The sequence below is a fragment of the Elephantulus edwardii genome, unplaced genomic scaffold (genome assembly GCF_000299155.1).
Source record: "Elephantulus edwardii isolate Elephantulus edwardi_28Jun2011 unplaced genomic scaffold, EleEdw1.0 scaffold00151, whole genome shotgun sequence".
NCBI lineage: Eukaryota > Metazoa > Chordata > Mammalia > Macroscelidea > Macroscelididae > Elephantulus > Elephantulus edwardii.
This window is the reverse complement of record NW_006399901.1, coordinates 5,115,762-5,121,062: the sequence shown is the minus strand read 5'-3', so window position 1 is coordinate 5,121,062 and position 5,301 is coordinate 5,115,762. Positions and strand designations below refer to the sequence as shown.

The following is a 5,301-nucleotide window of genomic DNA, read 5'->3' as shown; positions in this document are numbered from 1 at the left end:
AGCCGCGATAAACATGGGTTTATCTGCTTGGATATCAGTTATGGTCTCTTTGGGATATATATATATTCCCAGTAGTGGAATTGCTGGACAGCCGTGGCTTTTAAGGACACCAGAAAGATGCCCGTGGAACCAGAAGTGGCTGTTCCCCAGGTTAGAATTACCCTAACCAGCCTCAACAGAAAATCCCTGGAAAAGGCAGTGTGCCAACTTGATCAGAGGCACAAAGAGAAGACTTTTCAGAGTGAAGGGTCTGGTTAGGATGCCTTCCAAGACTCTGAGAATCACTACAAGGAGGACTCCCAAGACCTGGAATCCTTTCCAGATGAGGATCCAAAGGCGACTCATTGACTTCTTGCACAGCCCTTCTGCGACTGTCAAGCAGATCACCTCCATCAGTGCTGAGCCCGGAGGTGGAAGTCACCACTGCAGATGCCTAAATCAACCATTTTAATAAGCTGACTAGTTGTTGGTTGAAAAAAAAAAAAATAATTAATCATATAAAATACCATGTGTAGAAATGATTTTATAAATCAAAGTGTCGATGAATGTTTAGAAGTGAATGATGGGTGGTCACTTCAACAGCACATAAACTAAAATTGGAACAATGTAGAGAAGATTGCGTGACCCCTGCGCAAGGATGACATCAAATTCATGAAGCATTCCATATTTTTGTTTCCCATTTCACAGATTTTCACACAGTGCTAGGGTAAAATTATAGTTTATTCATCTAAAAAAAGTTAATGATGGTAAAAATAATTTTTTAGAAATTGATTACCGAAAAAACCTTATGGGTTTAGCAGTGACTTCCACAGTAGGACAGACATCCTGAGGACGGTGCAGGACAGGACATAGCTCAGGTTGCTATAAGTTATAGTTGATGGCACCTAACAACAACAACATATGGCAGTCTAGTAATCTCTCCATCCTACCCCAGAATTTACCGTTTTCTGCGCACTTCCATTCTTCCTATGCCTTATATGTGCATACATGGTTCTGGAAGCGTGTGCAGTTTTGGATCCTCTTTGCTCCATTCCCCGTACTTGTAGGCAACAACAGCAAAAACTCAGCTCATTGCTGAGAAATCGATTTTGTCTCATAACAACTCAACAGAACAGAGAACAACTCCTGTTGAAGATTTCAGGATTGTGCTTTGCTTGTACTCTTAGCTGCTACCCCTGAGATCAATGATTCCTAGATTTCCACCCTGTCCTGTAGGGTTTCTCTGTGCCATAATCACTTCGATGGTGTGAGTTTTTCGTGGAAGCAGATTACAAAGTGGATCCGAACTGCCGACCTTGAGATTAGCGGCCAAGTGCTTCACCATTGCATCATTAGGGCTTCTGCCGCCGTAGAAAGGAAAGAGAATTCTCACTTGGCAGAGACTGTGTGAGTGACATGCAGATGGCAACAGAAGTTGGACTAAACAGATTCATGGGTCAAGCATCTGCCCCATGGTCCTAACATGGCAAGAAATTTGTTAAGACTTCTTGGAAGAACTGTGATGATTTACTGTATCTCATTGTCTCCTGATCCAAACCATGGTCTTTTCACTTGTTTACCGTACACCTGAAAGGTGGACAGTGAACGTGGATGACAGAAGAAGAATCAATGCTTTTTAATTGTGGTGTTGGCAAAGGGTACTCAGTATCCCATGGACTGCCAGAAGGATGCACATTCATCCTGGAGGGTGTAAAACCCGAATGCTCCTTAGAGCCAAGGATGGTGAAAATGTGTCTCATGAACTCTGAGCATGCTGTCAGGAGGGGCCAGTCCTTAAAAAGAGACCTCATGCTGGGAAAGGAGGAGGATCAGAGAAAGAGATGAAGACCTTCCACCAGATAGATTGACCAGGGACCGTAACAATAGGCTCAAGTATGTCAAAGATGATGAGGATGGTAGAGAATAGAACAGGGTTCAGATCTGGTGTTCGTAGGTCACTCTGAGTCATAGTGGCCTAACAACAACAATTGATGGTCAGACCATCAGTTACTCGTGTACAAGTTCATATTGAAGCCAAAGAAAGGTAAAAGAGGTCCACGAGAGCCAGGAAGTGATTTTGAATCTACTCCATCTGAATTTCAAGATCATCTTAAGAATAGGTTTGAGGCATTGAACACCGTGATCAAAACCCAGATGAGTTATGGGATGGTATTATCAAGGATATCATCCATGAAGAAAGCAAAAGGTCTTTATAAAGACAGAGGAGAAATAAACATGAAGTGGGTGTCAGAAAAGACTCTGAAAATTGCATTAGAGCATCAAGAAGCCAAAACAGAACGTGTCAAAGTAAAGGAGCTGAACAGAAGGTTTCAAAAGGCAGCCCAAGAGGACAAAGCAAAGTATTATAATGGACTGTGCAGAGAGCTGAAATTGGAGAACAGAAAGGGAAGAACTCGCTCTGCATTTCTCAAGCTGAGAGAACTTAAAAAAAATTTAAGCCTCAAGTCACAGAATTGAAAGATGCTATGGGCAGGATACTGAATGACCTAGAAAGCATCAAAAGAAGATGGAGGGAATACACAATCACTGTAACAGAAAGAACTGACTGACACTGAAAAATTTCACAAAGTACAGAAACCAATGGTAATGAAGGAAGAAGTGGAAGCTGCAATAAGATACCAGTTGATTTGTTTGAACTGAAAAATGCAGCCCTGGATGCACTCACCAGGAAATGCCAGGAAATCTGGAGGAAGGCTGTCTGGCCAACAGATTGGAAGAGGTCCATTTTTGTTGTCATTCCCAAGAAAGGCAATCCAACAGAAGGTGGAAATTATTGGACAATATCGTTGGTATCACATGCAAGCAACATACTGTTGAAGTTCATTCAAAAACAGCTAGAACAGTACATAGATCAGAAACTGCCAGAAGTTCAAGTAGGATTTAGAAGAGGCCATGGCACCAGGTATGTCATTGCTGGTGTCAGATGAATCCTGGCCAAAAGTAAGGAATACCAGAAGAATGTCTGTTTGTGCATTTGATGGTGTGGATCATAACAAGTTGTGACTAACATTGAGAAGAATGGGAATCCCAGGACACTTGGTTATGCTTATGCTAGACCTAGACCAGGAGGCTGTGGTGTGAACACAGCAGGGTAAAACACTGCATGGTTTAAGATTAAGAAGGGAGTGTGTAAGGCTTTTATTCTCTCTTCATATCTATTTAATCTGTATGCTGAGCAAATTACTTGAGAAGCAGATTACTATGAAGAGGAATGTGGCATCAGGATTGGAGGGAGACTCATCAGTAACTTGCGTTATGCAGATGACACAACTTTGCTTGCTGAAAGGAAGGACGACTTGAAGCACTTGTTGCAGGAAATCAAAGAATACAGCCTTCAATATGAATTATATCTCAGTGTCATAAAAACAAAGATTCTTACCACTTGTCCAATAGGCAACATCATGATAGACAGGGAAAAGATTGAAACTGTCAATAATTTCCCCTTACTTGGATCCACAGTTAACACTGTTGGTACCAGCAGTCTGGAAATCAGGAGATGTATTGTACTAGGGGAGTCTGCAATTAGGGACCTCTCCAGATTCTTGAGGAGTAATGATGTCAGTCTGAGGACTAAGGTGCATCTGATTCAGGCCTTGGGCTTCCTGTTAACTTGCTATGCTTCTGAGAACTGGATGATGAATAAGTATGATAGAAGAATTGAGGCCTTTGAGCTGTGGTGTTGGAGCAGAGCACTGGACATCCCATGGATGGCCAGAAGAACATATAAATATGTCTTGGAGAGGGTGCAGCCAGAGTGCTCTTTGGAGACAAAAATGATGAGGCTTCACCTCACATACTTCGAGCATGTTGTTAGAAGGGGCTATTCGTTGGAGAGCAAAATGATGCTCAAAACGGTAGAGGGTTGGTGAAGGAGAGGAAGGCCCTTGACAAGTGGGTTGACACGGTGACTGTCACGATGGGCTCTAATGAGTCAGGAAGTGTGAGGATGGCATGGGATAGGACAGGCTTTAGATACCTTGTTCATAGGGTTGTTACTGGTCATACTCAACTCAACAGCACTTAACAACAATAACCAACAACCTTATCTCCTGCGTTGCTATAGTAGAACTTCTTTGAACAAAAGAACTTTCTAGTCTCTCAATTCTGTTGTTGTTAAGTGCCGTCGAGTCATAAGCAACTCGTAGCAACCCTATGAATGAAAGTCCTCAACACTTGTGTGACTTTCACCCTTGCTCCAGGTTCATAGGGTTTCCAGAGGCAAGCTATTTACAGAAGTGGATGCCACCCCTGCTTCCTCTCTCAAATCTAGGGGATGAAAAATCCTAAGTAAAGTCTCAACTGTGTAGATCCCTTGAGAAGCTCTCTGGTTCCTTATTGTGTTTAAGTATGCACACATATGTGTGCTAAACTTTTAGATCTTTTTCCAACTCAGAACTGTTTAGATTTAGAACCCACCCTACTCAGATCTGATCTTATTCATATGCCAAAGCAACTATCCTTTCAGCTGGATTCTGTCCACAAGTATGTCGTTGTTTTTAGGTACCATCAAGTAGACTACAATTCATAGCCACTTTGTGAACGTCAGATCAAAATCTTACCTCATCCTGCACTGTCCTCACAATTTCTACCATGCTCAAGCCCATGTCATTACTGTGTCGGTCCTTTTCTTTGAGAGTCTTCCTCTGTTTTACTGACTCTCTTACCTTTCCAAGCATGGTACCTTTATCCTGAAGCCTTTGGGCTCTCCTCACAGCATGCCCAAAGGTATGTGAGACAGAATTTCACCATCGTTGCCTCTAAGCAGCACCCTGGTTGCATTCGCTCCAAGACAAAGGTTTATTCTCTTGGCAGTCCATGGGATATTCAGTACTCAGGACAGCACCGCAGTTCAAAGTCATCAGGTCCCACAATCTACTTGTTCTCTGTCCTACATTCACATGCATACAAAGCAATTGAAAAGACCATGGCTTGGATCAAGAGACATATAGTAAATCATCAGGATGCCTCCAAGGAGCCTTAGTCAGGTGCATCTCCTTATTGTTGTTATTGTTATTTGCCGTCAGGTCGCGACCCTGTGTACAATAGCCCTGAAACCTGCTCTATCCTGAGCCAACCTTATTGTCTCTGACATACCTACCCTCATTACCACAGTCACTGAGTCAGAGTCAATCCCTCTCATCGAGGGCCTTCTTCTCTTGGCTGTCAAGCATGATGTCCCTCTCTAAGGACTGATCCCTCTTTGCAACATGCCCAAAGTATGTCAGATGAAGCCTCAGAATCCTTGCCTTCAAGGAGCAACCAGATTTCATCCTCTCCAGAACAAACCTTTTTGTTCTCATT

General features: G+C 42.7%; 1 protein-coding gene and 1 pseudogene across 1 annotated transcript in view; both read left to right on the top strand.

Moving 5' to 3' along the window:
- The window catches only part of LOC102855258, an 8,858-nt pseudogene extending 8,421 nt beyond the window's left edge, over positions 1-437 (top strand).
- Positions 1-5,301, top strand: part of SSH1 (slingshot protein phosphatase 1) — a 56,102-nt gene that overhangs the window by 45,562 nt on the left and 5,239 nt on the right. The gene's annotated exons all lie outside the window — the stretch shown is intronic.